We start from the raw sequence: 25,197 nt of genomic DNA on the forward strand, positions 1-25,197 counted from the left end.
CTTTTCTGTAATGGTTATTGTTGCTATTTTTAAATAAGCAAGAAGCACATATTAATTCATAATATTGAAACGGAGCTCTTCTTATTTTGCAAAGCCATTTGATTATAAAAAATGAGTATGGCTGCAGCTAGTGGTTGGTTCCCCTTATATGTTCCAAACACTGATTTGGAACTTGCAGTATACATGTTTTAATATTGAGAAAGTAGCAGATGTGGCAGAGAAGTATTCCATGCAGGTCTCGGGACTGTGGACTCAGTACATACCACGGAGTTCAAATCCTGTCCTACAGGGACTCTCACCAGGGCCTGCCTGAGCTGAAGAAATCAGCATCTATTCACTCAGGACATGGCATTTCACCTTACTGGGGTTAGGAAAGTTCAAATGTGAGCCCTTCAACAGGGAATTGAAAAGAAGTGTTAGCAGTATCCTTCGTGAAGCTTAGGATCTTGCCCCTGGTAGCTTGACTTCAAGCATTTCTATATCCTTTTGCTAATTTCATCTCCGTATATATATATTGGAGCAATTCCTTGCAATCACTGAAACGGTGTTAGAAAAATCTACCTGCCTGAATGTAACATGGAGAACAAGATGCAAACTGAAACTTTTCGTAAGAGTAGGGTTAGCAAGCAAGCATACAAAAAAAAGCCCCCCCCCCAAAAAAAACCACAAAACAAAAAACTACCAGCTGTATAAATGAATCTGCAGTTTGTCTCTTTCAGGTCAAGGCAGGTAAAGTCCACAAAATTAGTCAAACTGTACCAGTGCTGCTTGTCTGCAGTACAGCAGTTGTGTAATATAGATCTGTATGTGTGCATAAATATGTATGAGGTCCAGCTACATCTGTGCATGTATCTATGCGTGTACATCATGCTTACATTTCAGACTGTAATTGTCAACACCTAGAATATCCCTTGAAGTGAAATTCAGCACTTTTTGTTTGCTTTAGCATTAATGTCACAGCCCAAGATGAGAAGTGATTTCTCCCTCCTTGTTTCCTTTCAGCTATAGCCTCAGATGTTGTAGGACGATACCTTTTGCCATTCCTAATCAATAGTGCGTATGGAATAATAGAATAGACCAAGGTTAGCACATTATGAAAAAAATGTCACTTTGGAGTACAGCAATATTCTGTCAGGTGTGCCTCTTAAAAATGCTTTCTTTGACAGGTTAAATAAAAATGCAGAAATGTCAGCCCAATAAATGAGTTATAAGCTGCAAAAGAAAATGCAAAATAATAACTTCACCTGTGAACATGGAAACCCAGATTTAGAGGAATCAGTATGATTCCATTCAGTATTCGAATAAACTGGGGATAATTATTATCTTTTGCATTTGATTCTGTTGATCCTTATTTACAGGCCAAAGAAATGTGGCTTAGATTCTGAAGGATTGTTGAAGTGCATTTGCTTCTGTATTGTCAGAAAAGCTGAATGAAGCTACTTTAGTTCTAGGCACTCCTGGAAATCTAGAGTGAGGAGTGGTTGCTCTTTTCCCCTTCTCCCCAGATTTGTGAATTGGGGGGAAAATTCTAAACAGAGAGACTGAATGAAGCTGTAAGTGCTCTGGGCGCTCTTGTGTACCTACAATAGGGAGTTGTTGCTCTGTGTGTCTATTTTCTTACTGACAAATTAATTCAAGAAGAAGCTGTAATGCAAAGGAACGGGACTTAGCTTGTCCCTTGAACAGATTTCCTATTGTGTCGCTGGGTCCCCTTTTCAAGAGCCAGGCTAGTCTTGAATGTGAAAAGAAAATGTTAGCCTTTCTTCTGCCTGTCTTTCAGGTCCTACTTTTTCATATCAATTATTGAAAATTATGGAAAGATCAATTTATTATTAATATTTTAGGGAAGGAAATGCAGCGTGACAGGGATATTTTCATTGCATTGATTGAAAGCAATCAATAGATATTGTGTTTAGCCTGAGAGGGACAAGACTTCGGAGGAATTGCGTCAGAGAAAGTTGCTGTGACAGAAATTTCACCGTGGTTATTATTATTTTTCTGGGAGAATATGGTACTTGAAATCCTCTGTCTTTAAATTTCTGATCCACTCCCACGCTCTCTACTGTTCTCTCATTTTAAAGTTTGTTTGTTTGTGTGTGTGTGACATGTCTTTCACATCCGCACTTATTTAATCCCTCCAGTAAGAAATTCCATATGTGCCATAACTCTAAAATGTTTTTGTTCCGGATATACAATCACTTCCAAGATGGGGGGGGGGAGAGTATAGATTTAAACTGTTATGTAACCACGTTTCACGAATGCAGTCATACTAAATATCTCATAAGCATGTGTAAATGTTTGTGATGCATTTACATACAGAAAGAAATAGCAAAAGCAGAATAAGCCAGAAATGCTTATAGCTCTGTTCTGTGCCTACTACCACACTGGGGTTGATAAATGGTCGTGGTAACCCTGTTGTGGGTGGAACCTTATGGCACTCTGGAGACACTTAGTTGCTCCTTCAACTTCCTTTAAATATGCTGCAATCCCAAGCATGCTTACTAAAGAGTAAGCTCCGCTGATCTCAGTGGAACATAACTCTGAGTAAACATATTAAGTTCACACTAAAAGTGAGATTGGCACGCTTCGTTTGACAGCTGCTCAATAACAATTTTTATTTATTTATTTCTATACATATGAACAGGTAGGGAAATAATAGTTTCATTATCCAGGAAGTGTCAAACACACACACACAGCACAGGAGTCCCACAGTAACCTCTTACAAAGCATGAAACTAAAGATGCTGTAGATATTAATGAATTGGTTGGACACTTGTTTAGGAATAGGTCAACATAGCAAACGCCATTCATGACCAACTCTAGAAATCAACAGGGGGAGGGAGGTATGCTTTATTTCCACACAGCTAGCAGGTTTTGATGTAAGACAGAAAAGCACATTAAAGTTCAACTTGAAATTGTATCAGTTGGGGTGAATTTTGCAATTTATAAACCCCGACAGAGACTTGAAGTGGGGAGAGCTTCATTTCTGGAGAATAATTTTTATGGAGCTCTTACAAGTTAATTTTTCTCCCTTCTCTGCCCTGGCTTGGCCTCCTGTCTCGAAAGCTCTTTCCTGCCTCCTCTTTCCACTTCGACTGCCCACAAAGTGGCCTTTACAGCTGAAGTGCCAGTTATTTTGTCTGTCAAGAAGCACTTGTGAGCTGCGTGCTGCTGGAGGTGACTATCTGTTAGGGAAAGTGCGCCTGCTTGAAGTGGAAAGCACTGCAGAACAATATCTTTGTCATGTTTGTAATTGCAAATGTAATTAGCAAACAAGCTCTGGGGGATTAAGGAGTTGAAACTTTCGCTGCACATGACTTGACCCTGTGTTAGCCAAACAGGAATGGTGTGCGCTGTTTAACCCGTGCCAACTCTGCATTTTTGTCTGGGCATATCTGCTGTCCATAGATTTCTGCTTGCTCCTAGTGTTCCTTGTGCTCCGAGCTCTCTCCAGAAAGAATTACATTTTTTTTCCCCGTGTGAAAGAAGAATGTGCTAACATATACTAGTTTGCTGAGCTGCTTGGTGCTCATGAGCGCTGCAGACGGCATTGCCCTTAATTATCCGGTTGTATTTTGCACAGGCAAATTGCGAAGAGCAGGTGGCACAATGTGGTCGCGCAACTTGTGATAGCTTTGTGACTGATTTTGTCCCTTCCTCTATTGTCTTCCCTGCATCTACTGTGTTGAGTTCACTTTCTCACTCCCCAGGGAGAAATGTCCATGTTTAGATTTTTGGGGGATCACCTCCCCTAAACGTCCAAGTTCCCTGCTAATTTTATCAATCTGCAAATAATATTCCTGCCTCCGGAGTGTCGTGCAAACAGCAGACACAGAGTCCATTCAGAAAGTCACAAACTTTGAGTGTGTGCGTGTCCAGGAGGTGTTTGCTTTCTCATGCAAATTTTGTCATGCTAGAGGTTCTTTTCTGTCCCTTTTGTGTGCAGTATTTAAGTTGCAGTAACATGCCATGACCAAGCTGTTTTTGTTTTGTTTTTTAGTGTGAAAGGGAATGGATTGAGAATAGAGAGAGGCGGCGTATCTTGTCCGATTCTGCATTGCCGGTGAGGCGTTGATTTCTAGGGTATCTCCATAATTATTGCATCCTGTTTATGGGGTGGCTGGGAGGAAAGGGAAACACCACAGGCAGGCTCCCGAAATTTGGTCATATCCTTGTGCCCACATGTTCCTCTCTTGTTCAACTAAAACTATTTTCCTATGCCTTGTATGCATCAAATAACAGTTGGGTAGTGTTCAAGACCTCCAGCTGGGAGCATCTTCTGTGGTGACGAAGGAGATGGTCTTTTATCTGTCTTTTGGGTTGACAGTATGTACTTTAACTGAGCTGTTCTAGCTGACTACCACCCTACGTATACATATAAAACCTGACTTCCTGTCAGTGGACATTAATTTTGGGGGGAATTTCTTTTTCTTTTGTAATTCAAGTTTTACTCTTGCACTCTTACCCTTTAAAACACCTTTCTGTTGAAATGGAACACTCATTGTTAATGGTACCTGAGCGCATATTGTTTTGCTTAGCCAAGCATTAGGTAAAAAGTATGTTTTAAAAAAATGTCTACTTACCTGGTTTGGTATTATATAGAAGAACTGCTGTTTGAAATACTGTTGCTTCTTTCCTGTAAAAATACAGGGGGGGGTAAAGGACATAAATATAATTTTATCGGTAAAATAGATTTTATAATATTCTTTAAGTGTGCCCCAGGGACCAAGGACATATCCTTTTACTGCTATTCATGTCACTTTATAGGTCTCTTCAGCCAATGGCTTTGCAAGGTGGTCTTTATGCAAATAATTTTTTACTCATTTTGAAATGTAAGCGAATGCCAGTTACCTATAATTGTTGATTATGTATCTGCGTAGATGGCTGTTAAGAATCTGGATATTCATTTCAGGGAAGAACAGGTCTTCACATTTTCTAGGACAGTCATTAGATTAGTAGCGGGGGCTTATTCCTGAGATGCTCTGCGGATTTCCCACCTCTTGAAAACAAACAAAAAAGCAAAAACACACTCTAATACAAAATGGCATCTGAGTTACAGGGTCTTTGCTTTTGATTGCTATAAACACATTATGCATTTAATATGTGGAAATTACTTCTTTTTAACATCAAATGATGATGATAAATAGCTGAGGCACATCTCCATTCAAAATCCTGTTTATAAGCTACCACCACCCATATTATCCTTTCCCAAGTACTTCTGTCCTTTTGCCACCCCTCTCCTCTTACCACTTCATTCAACATCTCAAGTGCTTCTATTTTTATGCCACTTACTTTTTTAGTAACTCAGGGAGGATGGGTGGTGGTGGGGAGAATTGCGGGGGTATTTGTGCTGCGGCAGCAGATCCGGTGAAACCTAAAACCTTAATGCCCATTGCCTGCCACACTTTAGCAGTCAGCTTGGCATACAAGTCTTGCTTTGTCAAAAAGAGGTATCTGCAAGGAAGGGGGCCTTTGTGTTGCTACTTGGTTTGTTAAGCGGTGACAACGGAGTCAGGTTAGTCTGCAATGCAGTCTAACCTGGGACCAGAGGCAGGGGGAGAAGCTGTTGCTTGTCACAACCTTCCTTCCAGGCAGAAAGATAATCCCAGGCTGGGCTTCCTCGGCTGATGTCCCAATACCCTTTAGAAAGGCTTGCCTTGACTTCTCTTTAGTAGTAGATCCTGCATTAACAGGTTGTAGCAAAGAACCCTTTCGAGAAAGGTAGCAATCGGTGCATTCAGGTGTTACTTTAAATAAAGGGTTATGGATGACATAGCTATAGAATAAATGTTCACGTGGCTGTACCTTTCTTCTCATGCAGGCATTGCATAGGTGATAGAAAGGAATCTGTTTTCAATCTCACTCGTAAACCTGAGTAATGTGTGTATATATGCAAAGGCTTTCATACACGGTGGGTTTCTGTGCTACGTTTACACACATATAGTACATGTGAGAATCAATATATATAAATATGTAAATCAGTGTGAACTATACACAGTATAGGTGCGTAATTAGTACACTGAAGTATGAATATGCTATATGTATAGCCTTCTACATACAGCATGAATGTACTTTTAAATCTGTACTTGCAGTCTACATTTATCACCATCTGTATCTCTAAGCATATCAGTCTGTAGCAATAGAATAAACTTAATCTTATCTCCCTTAAAAGGTAGTTCTGTGTCGATGCTTGTGAAACGTCAAAGATTATTGTATAAAGATAACAGAAATGCACAGTAATGTAAAATGTAAATATAGTGCTCCTATGGCTTATTGGAGGATATAGTTTGATGTGGAGCAAACAGAGCAGGAGAGCAAGCAGCATGTTGCAGAAGCAGGCAATAGCTTTTTTTGCCTTGTTAAAATTTAAGAAAAAAAACCTGGATGTACAAAGCATTAACAAATCATTGCTTTAGTCTGGCAACAATCAAGCAGGTTGATTCTATGGATTTATCATTCTCTAGTTTCATGTATGTTTCATACAGGCTCTTCAAGAGCTTTGTGGAAGGGGTATTTTGGGGTATTGTACATTCAGTGTTTACTACAATATGAGAAATTCAGTACTGTATGCCTCTCCCCTAAAAGCCATCACAAAAGATTGCTCTTGAAAACAGTTAATTGCATCAAACAACTTTTCTCTTTTTTTAACTTATAAAACATCAACTATTCTTTTAAAATAACAGATAGTTTCCTTTTTCGCAGTTCTAGTTCTCAGACTAATATTGCAGAAAGCATCTGCAAAAAAAGACATCCATGACTGCTCCCCTTTCTTACTGATCTGAGAGTTCCTCATCTTCTGAAATTACTTTTCTGTCTTTAAAGAACCAGTGCAGTTGAGCCTTAATACTGCATTTGTTCACAAAATATGTTTGATCCATATATATATCTGAGGAATAAATATGAGAAATACATATACCCAAGCAATCTTGCATTGATTCACTTTTCTTTTCAACTCGTATGTAGGAATTTAAGGGAAATAGAGTAAACACTATTTAATTGTCGATTGAAGAATGAGAGAATCAGACTGTTTTTTCTCTCTGTCAGAGTGAAGCTTCTTTGCCTCAGTCTGTGCAAAATTGTATAGATTCAATTCCCTTGTTGGCCCAAGTGTTAAAAATTAATTCATGAATAATAAAAACCAATCAGTCTTGTTGAGTTTAAGAGGGATTAGAAGAGAGGTTTTTGTATAGAAGCAGTTATATATCTTGGTGCCGATGTTGTTGGACTATTAGACATTGTATAGGGTCTTGCTGGTCTATCTGATAACAGTGCCTGATTTGCAAAATACAGTTGTTATCCTGATGACTAACGAGCCTAATATTGGGTGGATTAACAGAGGTCACACAGCTAGTGTCTGTTACAAGTTCTGAGTCCCTTCAGAGATAATTCACTTCATTCGAAAGCATTTGGAAGGTAAAGCGATGGTTACAAAGCACATTTGAATGAGAGCAGTACTTGCTACTGTTGCTCATTAGTTGGATAGAGCTTTTCAAAGGGATTTAGATTATTACTTTCCATTGAAAGCCAGATGGAGATTTGGATGTTCATTCGCCAACACTGTTTTCAGTTCCATACGCTATGCACATTTATTCACATCGGTTCCTGGCCTGGTGAGGTTATGGTTCAGTACATAAATACTAAAGGTAATTTTAACTCAGGCTACCCCAGCCTTTGGAATACTTTTTATTTCCTCCTGTGTGATGGGTGCTTTGTATAACAGAGGAGCCTTGGCTGCTATTTATTCATTTATTTCCGTTGCTGAGCCCGTCTGCACCATCTCAGTTTTTAGGAGAGGATTCCTCTCCTCATGACTACAAGGCAGAGATTGGAAACCCCGAGAAGTTGTCACGCAATTTCCATAATCCCAAATCAGCATGGCCAACATCAGGGATGTTGAAAGTTGTACTTTCACAATGTCTTGAGGGCCACAAGTTCCCTACCCCTGCTCCAGATCACATACCCCTGTGATGTGTCCCTTATCAGGTTCCTTATCTGCTGTTGACAAACTATCGCTGCTCATTCTATTAATTTGCTTGCAGTCAGGCTTACGGTGTCAGGTGACCAAAAGCCACGCTTTCCCACAAGCTTCATCTCTATCCCCACACCTCTGTCCAGAGAGCACATGGATTCAAAACTGTAAAACCACCTCCTGGGTTGGGTGTTTTGTTTAGCCGAAGTATCAGCTAGATCCACTAAGATATCTCAGTGGTAGAACATCTGGAAGTTCCCAAGTTCAGTCCCTGGATAGGGTTTCTCAAAACTTGGAGAGCCTGTTCCAGTCAGCGTTGATGCTAATGGGCAAGATGGAGACCAATAGTCTGGTTAAGTATAAAGCAGTTTCTTATGATGTGGTAGTGGTGTTCAGTGTGCCATTTTGCCTACTTTGCTCAACTTGGGGAAAATGTGATGAACCTGCTGTTTTGAGGTCACAGCAGATTGGAATCAAAACACGAACACTTTACATTTTTGCGCAAACACAGAATAGAAACTTCAAAAAGCTCTGACCTGTTAGATCCATGAAATATTCACACTGACTTTCAGTGCAATGAATTTTTTTAGACAATACAATATTCATATTTGGGATTACTTTTATTCTTACTGATTATAGTCAGGGCTGTTCATTAAAGAAATCATAGTCAATTCTATGAGTTTTAATTAATCGCTTAGTTGATTTTGCATAAATTTGCAGACAAATAAAGCTGTTTTTTCCCCTTAAAAGTGGAATTCGATTTAGTGGGTTTTTTGGCTATGGACAAAATCTGATTCAACAGGCACCTCCATTAATGGAAAAGAAGGAGAGGTGACTTTTTGTGGATTCCCCATTTCTCCGACACACCCTGATTTGGATGTTCTCCCCAACGCTTTCAATCTGAGGGGTCTTCAAGTTGCATGGGGAAATCTCCTCCCCTCCTCTTTTGTTGATGGAGGCATCTACTGGAGCAAAGGCCCTTCCAGCTGGATTCCAGTGTTTGTTTCTTTGATTTTGCATAGTTGTATCACAACATCCACCATTTTCGAAGAGGCACTACATCTCTGTGTAAGCGTGAGAGATATACGTAAATAAAACCAGCACCTCTTCTAACGTGGAACTGGCCACCCTTTATTTATTTTTTTTGTAAAAAAGCACATTAAAAATAATTAGCCATTTTAAGAAATCCTCCTGATTATTTAGAAGCACTGCTTTAATCAAACAAAAGCAATTTGATCCATTAATTTGATTCTTTAATGAAATGTTGATTATAATATGGTTATTGCATAGTATGTCCTACTGTAACCGAACCAAAATAGGTGTGACACGAGTCATATACACATTTCTCTCTATTTATCCCTGCCTCCACTTCAGTTCCGTTCTTGTTCTCCTGTGGTAATTTAAAATTATAAACTGCTCAGAGCCGAGACCAGTCCTCTTGTATTCTGTAAAGCATCATGCCAACTGATGTGCTACATTATTATTATTACATTTCATAGGCAAAAGTTGCAAATTTACCGAGGGTTAAGAGCAGAGTTTGCGCTCAGCTGTTTTTCGGACAAGTAGTCCTAGTGATCAGGCTGTGAAGATGACTGAGGCATATGGGGAGCTCTGTTTTATCTGTCACTGCCCAGTCAAGAGCAGTCTGTCAACATCAGATTATGTTATATAGATTGGGAAGGAAAATGAAAACAGAATGATGACGCTGGGTATGGCGCTGCAAGAAAAATCTGTTTTGCTTTTAAGACCAAGGGGCACTAAAAGTTAGAGCACCTTTTAATCTGGTACATGTGTTGCAACTGCTGTTCATGTAGACAGGAAGCAATTCCGGTCAACTTTTTTCATTCAGTTCACCTAGTAATGCAAAGGGATGGGGGAGTTAACATGATAGTATTGCACATTTTTATTCAGAACTAAGGCTCACTTTCGCGGGTGGCACTGTGGGTTAAACCACAGAGCCTAGGACTTGCCAATCAGAAGGTCAGCGGTTCGAATCCCCATGACGGGGTGAGCTTCCGTTGCTCGGTCCCAGCTCCTGCCCACCTAGCAGTTCGAATGCACGTCAAAGTGCAAGTAGATAAATAGGTACCGCTCTGGCGGGAAGGTAAACGCCGTTTCCATGCACTGCTCTGGTTCGCCAGAAGCGGCTTAGTCATGCTGGTCACATGACCTGGAAGCTGTACGCCAGCTCCCTCGGCCAATAAAGCGAGATGAGTGCTGCAACCCCAGATTTGGTCACGACTGGACCTAGTGGTCAGGGGTCCCTTTACCTAAGGCTCACTGTGTTCATTGGTGTTACTTATAGGTGTACATAGGTAGTCACCTATGTATCCTAGGATTGCGGCCATAACACTTCCCTGGGAGTACGTACCATTGAGCACAGTTGTACTTACTTCTGAGTATACATTCATAGGATTGTGCTGCATGGTACTCGTTAATAGAGTGTAATTAATGGAAGCATTTTGTGACCCAGAGCAATGCAAGCCTTTAAAAAACCCCCACCTTGGTCATTGCAAATGTAATGTAAGCTTGGGTTCCATGAAGCCTTAATGGAAAAATGTGGAACTGGCTATCCAGGAAGATGTGTCTACATATCTGTTTAGCGTGAAGCAGACATGCTGTTTTACAGAGGAGGTGTGACAAAGTCTTTGACTAGCTCAGTTTAGCATCATTGCAATCCTCCTCCAAATAGCTCTGCACGCTTTTCGGGTCCATGTGCTGTGGCAGCCACAGAATGTGAATGCGGAAGAACTCGACAGCCCCCTACAGGACTCGGTTGACACTTTAGCAGCACATGGTTTTCGTCAGAGCAAAGAGGCATGGTCGCTGTTGCATTGCACTGGAGGGTCAGCCATGGTATTCTTTTTACAGATGTAATCCTGAGAGGTAATGAAATTACATTGTGGTTTGAAAGGCAAAATACAAATTCCTCTGCCATACTTTGATGATTGTTTAATCCCTTTCTCAGGCAGAATTTTGCAGTGCTTGAGATGAGCATACAGATCAGATTCTCTAACGGGCTTCTGTTTGCTATCTCAGGATTCTGTCCTGAAGGATGTTTTCTAATTGGTGCAATCTCATTTTGTCCAGTTAGGGCAGACACGGCTATATAGCCATCAATACTAGTTGCTGCTCTGTATAGGCAGCTGTATTGCAGAATAAACAGAGTACATTCCAGTAGTCTATCTAGACTCCTTTTCATAGGATCAATGATTAGCCTCCCTCATTCCTTTTCCAGCCATAAAATTTATCTTGCAATTAAATTAACCCCGTTCTACAAATATTTCTACCTTTTTCTATCATCTTTGGTGTTTCTGCATTTTCTTTTCTATATATTTTTTAAAAATGCCTCTACCACTATTGCTTTAAGCTCATCATTTAATCCATATAATATAACAGTTCAGCCTTAATCTTGCCTTATGGGCCAGGTATATCACTTCATAGCTTTTGGTGCTTCCAAAGTTTCAGTTTGCAACACAGTGCTATAATCCCACATGGAGAAATCTTCATCTTCACTGAACGACAAGATTCCCTTGGCAGGCAACTTCAGTGCAATCCTATATGTGTTTACTCAGAAGTAAATCCCACAACACTCAGTGGAGTTTACTCCCAAGTATGTGTTTATAGGACTGCAACTTCTCCCCCCCCCTTCTTTTTGGCAGACATGTCCCTACTGCAATGTCGTAACTGTTTTTTCCTCTATTCTAAACACTCAATTTCTGTGTTTTATCCTCTATTAATTGCATCCCTATGTTTCAGATTCTGCCTTCTATGTCTATTGCTGTTTCCAAAACCACAATTTATTATTTAATGTGTGTTGCTTTCACATTATGTTTTTATAATGCTAGATAAATATGACTTTATTTCTTTTATTCTGCCTAGGTCCTTTTGTCTAGTTTTCACTCTGTTTGTATAGGAAATGAAGAAATGTTCAATGCTGCCCATTGATGTTAACTATTTTATAGTGGAAGTCATTTTCTGCCTCCAATAAATTTGTGGCCCTGGGATTAAAAAAGGGCAAGATCCACCCCAAATTAGTAACTTTTAAGTCCCATTGATTTTAGCGGGAGACTTTATGCTGCAATCCTATGCATATTACTCAGAAGTAAGTTCATATTACTCAGAAGTAAATTCAATGGGGCATTTTCCCAGGCAAGTTCATGCAGAATTGCAGCCTATATCTCTTCAATTAAAATCAGCGAGATTTTAAATGCTTAACTTTCCTTCAATCATGCCATTCTTGGTTTCTCTACATTATTCATTGTGCAGAGCTCTGATTTTACAAATGTATGGCCGGGTCTAATCATTCACAAGTGAGGATGGACTTCATAAAGTGGGTAGATAAATATCAGAAAGCGATTTGGGCTTGTTGTTTGAATTGGACTGAAAAACACATTTATGTACACGAATGACCACAGCTACGATATCCTTACATTTGCAAATTGTCGAATTTGTGGTCTGCACCAATTTTTAAATAGCTTTCAATTTCTAAACCTCACTAGAGAGCTCAGCAGGGTTTCATTTTTTTAAATTAAGTTCTTCTTTATCTTTCCTGTATGTAAGTAGTTTTGAAACAAGTTATTGAATCATTCAGTTATTTCCATACTATTGCTGTGAATTGGCACATTATATTTCATTTTAAAATTTATTTTCATTGCAAGTTTCATTTTCTTTGGAAAAAATATTTTTCTTTTAAAACAGGTAGGAAAACCTGTCAATTTTCTGCTATATGTACATGGCCATGCCTCTCATTCAACTTCATTATAAGGGTTATAATAGGGTGCTTGAATTTCTTGCTTTTTACAATGGGAAATAAACTGTGATTAAAAAGAAAAGCTTCAGAAGTTCAAGACTGAATTTCAGATGCTTTTGAGCACAGAAGTTTGCTGATTGCCACAAAACAAATGGACCAAACTGCTTCATATAGGGGTTGGGAGAGACCTGGGGAAACCTGGGGAAAGGGATGGGGAAGTTAGCATTTAAAGGCAAGCCCACCTAATTTTCACTTTCTGAAAGAATGCACGAACTGGGACACAACCATCCTTCAAAATTTGCACTGCTTCAAATTTCACCACGCGGTCCTTCAGACAGAGAAGGGGCAAAATAAAATGTGTAAGCCAGGGCAAAGTGTGCTTTAAAATGCATATGATAGTGAAAACAACACACAACATTGCACTACATTAGGGGAAATGGTTTTGGGGAAAAATGTGTATATTTTGCAAAATTTCATACAGAAATGTTTGTCTTAGGATAACGGCACGCTAAAATGCTGATGAATTTTCATTCATACATTTTTTCTGCATAGGATATTGACGCTTGATATTACTAACTGTAAGAACGAAAACTTTCTAACCCTCGTGATTACCAAACCCAGCACAAGCATTTAGCATCCTTGTACATTTTTTGGGCTCCATGATGGCACCTTTGCCTGCTCCCCTGCTCCCAGCTAGGGCTGGGGAAAGATATTTGATACATGTAGCATTTGAAGGTGAACCGACTTAATTTACACTTTCCAAAACAATACACAGACAAAAACAAAAGCATTCCTTTGAAATTCGCACGTCTCTGAATTTTGCAGAGCAGTTCTCCAGCCAAGTAATATGTACAAAAATACATATACTAGGGTAAAGTGTCCTTCAGATATTCATTTTAGTGCATTATATCAGGCAAACTTGTTTTGCAAAAATGTGTATGTTAAGCACACAAAATATGTGTTAGGAGAAATCTGCACTAAAATGCTGGTGATTTTCATGAAAACTTGAAGAAAAAGGGGGGGGGGGAGCAAACATGTGGAACCATGGGGAATTGAAAATCTGTTGCATACACTTTAATCCAGAGTCTTGGAGTATCTTGTCAGCCTCATGCTGTTAACATACAGCTCTACTTCTCCTTTACATCTGCAGGTGTGTTGTAGTGTATGTGCTTGGTTCAGTAATGGACTGGATGAGAGACTTATGGACTTATCTGAAGCTCAATTAGATAAGACTGTGGAGCTGTTAGTGAGCAGTTTCCTAGACTGGACAGATGGTAGGTGGCCTGCTTTTGATGGGGGCACACTTCCTCTGGAGGAGCAGCTATGTAGCTTGGGGTCTGGATCCAAGACACTCACTTGAGGGTCAGGTGGTCTTGGTGGTGTGGAGTGCCTTCAATAGGCTTCAGCTGCTTGCCTAGCTACATCCCTTTCTTGACAGGCGTAGGCTAACTTGTCTACGCTCTGGTAACCGTTAGGTTAAATTACTGCAATGCATTCTATGTGGGGCTGTCTTGGAAGGTGATTCAGAAACTGCAGCTGGCGCAGAATTCAGCAGCCAGGTTGCTCATCGGGGTAAAACAGTCTGAGCACGTAGCACCAATCCTGGTCTTGACAACACTGTCTATCAGTTAGTTTCCAGGTCCAATTCAAAGTGCTGGTTTTGACCTATAAAGACTTATGTGGCTCAGGGTCCCAATATCTCAAGGACCACCTCTGTCCATATGAGCCAACCCAGACCCTGCGATTGTCATCTGAGGCCCTTCTTGGTGTGACCATTCATGGGAGGTTCAGAGAATGTCAACATGAAACCAGGTTTTTTCAGCAATGGCTCTGTGGCGCTATCATTGTGTAGCTTTAGGCACCAGGCAAAGACATTTCTTTTTCAGTGGACCTTTGGCTCTTAATTATCTGTGGAGTGGGTGGGATGTTTTAAACCTGCCTTTTAAAAATAAGACAGTCTTCTAGATTTTTCTTTGTTTTTATTTTATGCTGGTTTTAATGGTTGTTGCTGCTGCTGTTTTTCACCCTAAAGGGTTGACTGAAGGGCTCACAAATGGGTAAAATCAAATCAATTTAAACACAACAGATTTTATTGGGTGGTTATTCTGAGGGGAAAAAAACAACCCCTTATTATTATCGTCTCAAATTCCCAGAGTTGGAAGTGACTACATGGCCTCCCTTTCCACAACCTTGTTTAGCTTCTAGGCAAGCAAGGACAGGAGAGATGGAGAGGCCAGGTGGCATAATTCGGTGGCCAGCAATTGCCCCGGAACCACTAGTTGCACACTCCTTATGCCAACAGCAAGAAGCACAAGATAATCACTTTTGCAAAACCCTGCCAGGTGCATTTATTGACTCAAATCACCAGCTGCTTCCTTCTGAGTTAAGGTTTCATGCTTCCAGTGCATGAAACGATTCCTTTAGCTCTTTGGGAGTAATTTGGAGTGTTTGGGAGGAAGCTCCAGAGTAGTAACCAGGGAGTAGTTTGCACTGGTAAAATGCACAAAGGACAAAAATGCCAAATGAGGTGTGAGAGGAGATGAAGTGTGAACTCGCTGAAGTTGCAAAGATGATTATTATTGGGATTTTAAAGCACACACACACATCTGAGATGGGTAAAGGGCTCAGAAGCAGAATTACACACCAGACACAGAACAAGAACTGGAAGTTGGCAGCAAAGAAGAAACCCCTAGCAGAGGGCAAGTTCACTCAAAGGCTAAGACGAGGTCATTATGACCCTAAATTGGGAAGGAGGGATGGCTGACACCTCAGAAGATGGGGGGGGGGCGGTCAATACTACCTGGACAAAATGAAAAATTGGGTCAACGCTGACCAATTCTTTATGCAAGAATTAAAGTAAAATGCACAGATGTTGGGTGTGGGAGGGCTGGATTGGTGATAGAATATATGAATAGGGTCTTGGGACTGTAGTCAAGCACAAACGAAACATTATTCTGAGCCAATCAAACCTCATCGGGAGGACTGTGCCCTGCCTGTTCTGCCACAGCATTTTAAGAAGCATTACCAAATTTCAGCAAGTTCAGAGAAGGGCAGTGAAGACAGTCAGAGCTACAGAAAGCAGGACCTGTGAGGACAGGCTGAAGGAACTGGTTATGGAGAAGAGAAGAAGGCGGGTGACACAATAGGTCCCCTCAAATGCCTGAAAGGTGGTCACAAAGGAAAGGGCACAGACTTCTTGTCTACCACCCTAAAGGACAAGAATAGATCTAAAGGGCTTACCCTACTGGAGGATAGATTTCAGTTGCATATTATTAGGGGAAGAACAGATTGTCAATGAAATAAATTACCTTGTGAAGTGATGGGAACTTGTGGACCTCCAGATGTTGACAGACTCCAACTCCCATCAGCCCAGCCATTTTGGCCAGTGGTTTGGGATGATGGAATTTGTTGTCAGAAACATCTGGAGGGTCATAGGACATAGGCAGCTATACTATACCAGGTCAGACCATTTGGTCCACCTAGCTCAGTACTGTCTGGAAGTTGTTCTCCAGGGTTTTTGGTAGGAGTCTCTTCCAGCTCTACCAGGAAATGCCAGGAGTTGAAACTGGGATCTTCTGTATGTAAGACAGATGCTCTACCACAGTCTTTCCACCCCGACCCTAGAGTATAAGAGAACCTTGGCAATGAATCCAATTGCCTAGAGGTGTGGCGGGCTCTTCCTTGCTGGAGAGCTTCAAGCTGAGACTGGAGAGCATATTTTAGAGGCATTCAAGCTTTGTGCTTCTTGTATCAAGCAAGGGAACAGGACTGGGTAGCCTACAAGGACTCTCTCAGATTCTTTGATTCTATCAGTCTTGGGTATGCAATGTCAAAGATATAACGGGGCTTTAAAGAGAAACTCCACATCTGGATTTCATATCCATTACATTTTATATAGTGCCACTAAACGGAGTCTGGTATGAAAGTGACTATGAAAGATGATGTCGAGAGATGTAGGCTACCTGCCCCCTTGGTTATGAGTTGCTGGCTTTGCAGCAGAAACTCTAGTCAAGTTCCCCGGTGACTAATCCTAGGCAGCATATGAACCAGATGCACAGAAATAACATTTGCATAGAACTGAAGGCTTTGGAATGCTTTGCATAAGAAGTTGGAGGCTACAAGGGGAGGCAGACGTTGGTGCCTGTGATGGATGGAAGCTGATAATCACTCCTGTCAAGGGTCTGAAGGAGAATGGGAATTAAAAGGCATTGTGCATTCCTCACTTAAGCAAGAAACCATTAATTGCTTAATTGTGCAATCCTCAATTAAGCAGTATGCCATGCTCACTCCTGTGGCATGTGAAGAGGGATGGTGGTGGACTGAGGAACAGGTATAATGGTTGAAAATGCAATGCTTGTTTTGCCCTTTTTTTCTGAAGCCTGTCAATTGCTTCATACCACAGGATGCATTTTACAAACTGTATATAAAGTTGTTCCAATGAGAACTAGGCTTCCAGTTTACGATTTCCAAAACAGAAGCAGATGGCAATAGTTTGGGTTGTGGGGTAGGCAGATTAAAGGGACAGGTGTTGCTTTAAACTGAACAAGGATCTGGTATGTGTTGGGAAAATAGGAAGGTAACACTGAATACCTGAGATACTGCCTCCTTCCCTACAGACCCTCTTGGGTGCTAAGATTGGTGGAGGAGGGGGCAGTCTTGGTAGTTCCTCTGCCCTCAGAAGTTTGGGTGGTGTTGGCCTAGGAAAGGGCAATTTCTGTGACAACCTCCCCACCTTCATTATGTAGCTTCTGGAGAATGCTGAATATGTATATCTTTACCCTGGCTTTTGACACTTGAGGTGTCTATTTTTAGGTCTCACCTATTGGAAGTTGTTTTAAACTGTTCTTGATACTGTGTTTTAACGTCGTAACTCGCCCTGAGAGTTTCAGATGAAGGGTGGGTAAATAACAGTAATTGTAATAAAGAAATCAGATTGGCTATATAACAATATGACTTCATCATGTGCACTGTGTGCTCCCTGATTGGCTGAGATCAATAATAATATAATAATAATATAATAATTTTTTATTTATACCCCGCCCTCCCTGGCCAGAGCCGGGCTCAGGGCAGCTAACACCAGCAAAATTACAATAAAAACATAACCGGGGGGGGGGGATTTATTGATTTATTAAAATACAGGCTAAAATACAATTTAAAATGCAGCCTCATAAAATAGTAGCCCATAAATCAAAACCATAAGGGGAGGGAAACATAAGGGTCAGACTGAGTCCAAACCAAAGGCCAGGCGAAACAGCTCTGTCTTACAGGCCCTGCGGAAAGATGTCAAGTCCCCCAGGGCCCTAGTCTCTTGTGACAGAGTGTTCCACCAAGTCGGGGCCAGTACTGAAAAGGCCCTGGCCCTAGTTGAGACCAATCTAAACACCTTGCGACTTGGGACCTTCAAAATGTTGTCATTTGTGGACCTTAAGGTCCTCCGCGGGGCATACCAGGAGAGGCGGTCCCATAAAAGTTTCACAAGTGAACATTCAGTGGTGCAGGATTGTAGTCTTTACTTTAGAATATAAATGGGAGGTTCCAAGTTTGAATGCCTCTCCCCCCGCCCAAGGTATCTTGTGTGTGGAAAGCTAATGCACTATAGGGAAGGGATCTGGCCTAGCCTGCCCTAGCCTTCTCTCCCCCTGACATGAAGTCAATTTTTGATGTGGAGGAGCATTCATATGTAGGGTTCCCCCATCTGTATTATGAAGTGGTGCACTTCTGAGACAACCGAACCATGTGTTATTTCCTGTATGTTTGAATCGGATATACTGCAAAGTACTTTGGCTGCGGTACTTTCTGTAACAACTTCCACCTGAATAAGATTGTAGGCATAAGAGCAGAAGGGCAAGGGGTTTTCTACAAAGTATCAGAGGATTGTTTCCTAACTTATGTCATCTAGGGAAGGTTTAAAATAGTTGTGGAAAGAACTTTGCACATTTTCAGACATATGAGTATATATGGGTGCAATAGAATATGGAAGGTCAATACTTTGATTGTGGAAGCTGGCAAATTTTGAGGGTTCTGCCTGCACAGATGCTCCGAGGCCCTTTCAGTTTTGTGAATACAGTACTTGCAGTTGCTTGGTTATTCAGCAGGCAAGGACAGAACATTGTTTCCGGCAGCACAGTTAATATCCTTGCGTGACCAAAAGGTCAAGTTGGATTCCAGGAGGCACCAAATAGCAGCACTCAGTAAAATTAATAACAATGAAAACACATTATATAATTCATCAATCTTTTGTTTCTAGCATGGGAGTGGTGTGGTGTGAAGTTATTCAGTATTCAGTTTATATAAGGGCTGGCACTTTCATTAGAAGCCCCTTCCCTCTCACCTCTCAAGGTGTGTTATTGATGAAATTTTCTGAAAATCTTGATGTTGCGCTTGTCTGTATAGAAGTTTTCCCTCTCATTCCCCCCTCATTCCTTAAACTCGATGAGGATCAAGCTTTTTGCCCGCAGTTCTACTAAAAATACGAACCATTCTTGCATTATTCTTTTTTCCCTTTTCAACCAAGAAGGCATGGGCAGCTCAGATATAAGTGGGCATTCAGTGCAAGAGGCAGGTCAATGTAAGCAAAGCTTAATTACATCAAAGCTGCACTGGCTCCCGGTGGAGTACAGGATCAGGTTTAAGGTGCTGGTTTTAACCTTCAAAGCCCTATACGGCCTAGGACCCTCGTACCTACGGGACCGCCTCTCCTGGTATGCCCCACAGAGAAACCTACGGTCTGCAAATAAAAACATCCTGAAGGTCCCAGGCCTCAGAGAGGTTAGGCTGGCCTCAACTAGAGCCAGGGCTTTCTCGGCTGTGGCACCAATCTGGTGGAACGCTCTGTCACAAGAGACTAGGGCCCTGCGGGACTTGACATCTTTCCGCAGGGCCTGTAAGACAGAGCTGTTCCACCAGGCCTTTGGTCAGGGCGCAGCCTGACCCCCTCCTCTGGCAATCTGCACAGGGTCTTGCTTGCTGGTTGCCATCAATTTGTTTTTGATTGATTTTATGGTGAAAAGTTTTTAGAATGTTGGATTGTTTTGATTGTTGTTAGCCGCCCTGAGCCCAGCTTTGGCTGGGGAGGGCGGGGTATAAATAAAATTTATTATTATTATTATTATTATTATTATTATTATTATTAACTGTCAAATGTCAAAGGCATCCTTCTTGCCTCTGTTAGATGGAGCTCACCTCTATAATAGTAGAAGCAGGAGGAAGATGAAATGATTTTAAAAGAGAGGAGTCCATAATACTCCTTCCCACACACATACATGAGCAAGCTATTAGAAGTTTCTGTGGTGTCAGTATAAGCCAGGTCTGATTTTAAATATTACATATGGGAACTAACTAATCATTGTTAAATAGCTTGTGGTGAGTTTTTGTTTTTTAAAGTGTGAATTTAGTGTTCATGAATTTAGTGCTCATAAATGTGAGGTTCTGACACCTTGAGCTAGTGGCAGGCGCACATCAAGTGAGCTGATTCTCTCAAAATATTGGCTGCCAATTTTATTCTCAACCTATAGGAGCTTCTGTTCTGGCATTTTGTAAACTTTGGCTATCCAAATTTCAGGGCTGCCTGGGTTCATTTTGTGTATGTTGCAGATCAGGGTTTACCAAACAAACTTGGGTCTCCAGCTGTTTTTGGACTACAACTCCCATCATCCCAAACTAGCAGGACCAGTGGTCAGGGATGATGGGAAATGTAGCCCAGAAACAGCTGGAGATTCAAGTTTGGGAAACCTTGTTGCTGAGTGTGGAATGTCACAATATGTAAACAGCTGGGCTTCTGATTATATGAATATCTCATGTTTTCTGAAAAATCTGGAGGGGGAAATGAGATGGGACTTTTTTTCCATACATATCTCAGTCTTTCCCCTATATTTCTGCCCAGCCCTTCTTTTTCTAAAAAAGATATTTAGGGGTACTATCATTTTGACTCAAAAAAATCACCATTTTATAGTTCAAATTGGACATTAAATGGACAAGATTCACAAAATGTTTAGGGGTATGTGTACACCTGCGTACCCCCAGAAAAAAAGCACTGTTTCTGCCAATGCACCATTATCCTAATTCTTAGCATACTCTTTGTTGTGGATTTCTTAATTCCTCCACCAGACTCCTGTTATTTATACTTTTACTTATGTGATTATTTTGATTGACCTTTTAGCCTGCTCTGTCCCAAAGGCATAATAAAATGTCCAATTAAAAATCAAGTGGAATACACACAGATATATGATTTGCTGTCAAAAGCAAGTCTAAGAATAGGCTGCCCCTATAACCTTTCTGAAATAACCAATCAGAACACCAAACCAGAGACTTGAAACTATACTGAATGGTGTAGGTGCATGTTTAATGTATTGCCATTAGATATTTATATTAGCACACACACACACACCAGTAATCCCTATGATTATGGGCTCACCTATTCTTTATACTGCTAGAAAAACACAGAAGAAATATGTTCGCCCCAAAGATGAGATATAAAAGAAACAGCAACCAAATGGGCACAGAAAGCAGAAATATGGGCTAGAAACGTCACTTTGTGGTTCATTCTCTAATTTTGAAAATGTAATTTCTAGTGTTTTACTTTGATCAGCTAAAATAATGAATACTTTTGGACATAATTTTAATAAAAATAAAGTACCTTTCTGCCCTTTTTTTCCTTGATGAAGCACCATCTTACTTTCTTTTAAGGGCTCATATACATATGTATAAAGCTGTAGGTCTAAGTCCTCTTTCCATCTCCTTTCTAGTTAGAAAGACAAAGCTGCGGTTGGGAGCACAGAGTTTGAAAAGATATGAGCTAGAAGCAAAGCAGCAAGCTGGGAACAGAGAGAGAGCCATGACTGATTTATGTTTGAATCCAAGGCTGCAGCTGTGGGGGAAAGCAAGGCCCTCTTGGGGTGCTAATGCTATGAACCCCTCCATCATAGGCTCAGGTTGTATATATGTGTAAATAAACCATATATCATAAAAACCCTGCAGTCTATCTCATTTCCAAAGGAAGCATGAACCCAATGTAAGCGCCTGGAGCCCCTGGCATTGCCTGGACATTGGGGTGATGTGCAACAATATTCCCCACAGTTTTAAAGACTTGTTTTTGGGAGAGAACTCCCATAAGTGTCTTCATGTTGAAGCTTAGGGCATGGGAACTGTGTTTGTGTCTTTGGCATATTTATCACCTCTGAAAGATTGCTAAAGCAAAGGCAACTGAATATTGTGAATATTTAGCATTTGAAGCTCAACTACTAGCATTTAATAAGAGGATGGAATAACTTTGAAAGGCACAGTAGAAGCACTTTGGGTGGTCTGGATATCATGCTGGAAATTCTGAGTGATTTTGTGAAAGCTAATAAGACAAAGTAAGAAAGATTCCCAGGCTATAGAAGCCTAGGCATTTATTCTTGAAAAGTTGATTGAGAAAATCCTGTCTCCTTTTTTTAATTACCCAGGCATTTAAAATTATCAGCTGGTAGAAATAGTTTTATTCCTCTCAATTTCATTATATTTCTGTTTGATATCGTTTTAATATTGCATTGTAGATTTTAAATTCTTATGTATACTGCTGTGAAAGATATCTTTGGATGAAAGCATGGCTTATACATTAAAAAAGATATATAAATAAATATATTTCAGCTGATTTTAATTTATCTAAAGAAAGGTTCAGATTTCCAGTTCACACAAGCTATGCTGTCCGTTTCCTGATACACAGTTCCTTATGCAAACTTACTGGCCACAGTCCAACACAATAGGCTTAAGTGCACTTAATTCTGTATTGGATTGTGGCTGCTGAATATCTCACGATGATTGGCTAACAGCAGCTTCCATGATTGCCGGGTAGGTTTTCTACACACCCTGATTCTATCGCCTGATTTACACACAGTACATGTATATATGTGTACATGTTTCCAGGAGCACTTGGGATGCTTGCATGAAGCATAAAAGTAACATTTGAAACCATCCCAACAGATCAGACACAGCATCATGGAAGGAGAAAATAAACACCTGACGTTTGGACCCACCCTTTCTTCCTAATGGAAATTTCTTTTGTTTGAGCTCAGTTTGCTGTTTTGAAACTTCTCCCCAGGAAACAAAAATTGCTCGTTCTTTGTTTCTAATAGATTGAAGCCAATTCTACTCTCTTCATTTTGGCTTTGTATAGTGTTGAAAGCTCTTTCCCCCCTCCCCCTACTGACCTTTGGTAACCCCATCTTCAAAGATTTGTCTTATTTCCAAGGGAAACATGGAGTCCCCAAGCAAAAGGGACATGCCCAGCAAGCACTGTGGCCTCAGCTGAAAGACTTGTGCAATCCCTAGCCAACACTAATGGAACATGGATGAAGAAGAAGCTATGCAATCTCGAGGATGCCCAAGAGGACAAAACAGCAGAAAATATGTGATTGAATTTCCTATGTTTTTCAAGGACAAATAAAGCTAGTGACTTCTCCATTTTCGATTGGGCACTGAGCCTTTGTTTCCCCCCCTTCCATATCGTTTTCCAAATCAGCTTTTTGACCCATGGAGAAAAATAGTGTACACAGATTTCTTGTTGGCTTGTCTTGTTTGGTCACAAGGAGAAACCTCCCAAGCTCAGCCAGAGAGTTGCATGGTCCATGAGTAAGCCCAAAGCAGCATCTCCTTATTAACGTTCTCACCCTCTGCCTATGTGATCAGGGTGATTATGAGGCATGGGGCAGAAAAGCTCACAAGGCTGCTGTTAGCTTGGAAATGGGTACTCTCCGGCTCTCCCAGATGTTGTTGAACTCCAGCTCCCTTCAGTACTGACCATTGACCATGGCTGGGGCTGATGAGGACCAGATCCCTGCAACTTTTGGAGGTCCACATATTCTCCATCCCTGGACTAATCAGACTATTGGGAGAGCTTTCATGGGATCTATAAAGGATATATAGAGGCAGACAGAAGACTTGTTGAAGAGAAACTGATTGAGGTGGGAAGAAGTTGAGCAATGTGTCACAGTCCTTTGTTGGAGCACATCAGTTTAATGAAAGAGTATCAAAGCTGCCTGCTGTGATAGCCATATTTGTCTAGACCAGTGTTTTCCAAACTTGGGTCTCCAGCTGTTTTTGGACTACAATTCCCATAATCCCTAGCTAGCAGGACCAGTGGTCAGGAGTGATGGGAATTGTAGTCCAAAAACAGCTCGAGACCCAAGTTTGGGAAACACTGGTCTAGAGAAACAATGTAAGAAACTGCCTTCGGACTCCAGGATATATATGATTGATATTGTGCCTTAAATATTGGTAGATCCATATTTTAGAGTTGAGGATTCAATCTTTTGCCCCATCCTTGGCTTCATGTGCTCTTCTTAGACATCCCTTTCTCTTAGATAATGTGCTCCTTTTGCTAGGGTTACATTCCTGGAAGACTTTGTATGTGACACAGCCGTCCAAAGAGGTTGACTCCAGCCACCTCTCCTCCCCTGGATCAATAGGAGCATGAGACTGAGGCTGGCAGTTCCTGCTCCTTTCAGGTCTGGCATTGATTAGGAGCAGCCTGCAAATAAAACAAGACTGCATGGCCTTGATAACCCATTCACAGGAACCTGCTGGAGCCAAAGGTTTTCTCACCACCATTGCAGCCAATAAAACCATTTCATTAGGCTGGAAAGGTTAATAGCATTGAAAGCTGGCATCATCTTCTGCATATATGATTGCCGTAAAACTGCACCATGGCAGGAGGCCTGAAATCTGCCCAGAGAGGAAGGATCTTGACTACTAGGAATGCAGGCAAAGACAATTCCATTCAGCTCAGCCGTTGTAGAACAAGCATACCTTCAAAACAGAATGGAATCAGAATGCAACGAAGTTCTAGACTCCTTATCCCTTTCTCATTTGGCCATCTGTTTCTGCGTGCTTCATTTCTGCTTTCATTTATATCTCTACAGTCCATTCTTAAGAGGCATTCTATCATTTTTCTGGGAGTTTATCAGTGGTGAAAACTTTCATCAACAAAGGAGGCTCACCAGAACTGTGCAGCGATACGAGCACACACAAGCAACAGATTTCTATCACAGATTAATATGGAAATGAAGGCTGCAGCTAAAAGGGTCATTTGCCCCACATCTAATACCAAGTCTAGGATGAGCTGGCCATATCTGAGACTACCAAGCTGCTGGCTAGGAAACTGAGCCAGGCTACAGACACTGAGCCTGAGTCCACTGGTGCTGTGTCTATAGATAGCAAACAGCAGGCTGAAAAACCAGAACACCATGATCTGGGACCAGAACCCCCACAAGCACCTCTCCCTGAACCTGAGAAGATGATAGCTTCCCACACAGCTGCTTTGTCTAAACAGTGCAGGCAGCACACCAGTCAGGAGCCCACAGAGAAGATAAGAGGCACTTGGTTCCAGTTCATGTAAGAACCTTCATTCCTCAAGGAAGAGGTGAAGGTGGCAGAGTCTGAGAGGGATGGACTGGAGGCAGAGGCTTATAAGGCCTCAGTTCACCTCAAACCTTTGTTGG

The 25,197-nt window shown here is 41.1% G+C and overlaps 1 protein-coding gene across 4 annotated transcripts in view; it reads left to right on the forward strand.

Annotated features, from left to right (window-relative positions):
* ESRRB (estrogen related receptor beta) overlaps window positions 1-25,197 on the forward strand; it is a 158,859-nt gene that overhangs the window by 61,668 nt on the left and 71,994 nt on the right. The window contains exon 2 of one of the 4 annotated variants that reach the window (XM_083448471.1): window positions 4,000-4,062. The exons of 2 other annotated variants lie outside the window; for them this stretch is intronic. The gene's annotated coding sequence lies outside the window, so the exon portion shown is untranslated. Of the gene's footprint in view, window positions 1-3,981; window positions 4,063-25,197 lie in introns of those variants that run through there. One more of the 4 variants, XM_083448468.1, reaches the window with a different exon arrangement.

This window comes from Podarcis tiliguerta (assembly GCF_965153285.1).
Source record: "Podarcis tiliguerta genome assembly, chromosome: 1".
In the NCBI taxonomy this organism is placed as follows: domain Eukaryota; kingdom Metazoa; phylum Chordata; class Lepidosauria; order Squamata; family Lacertidae; genus Podarcis; species Podarcis tiliguerta.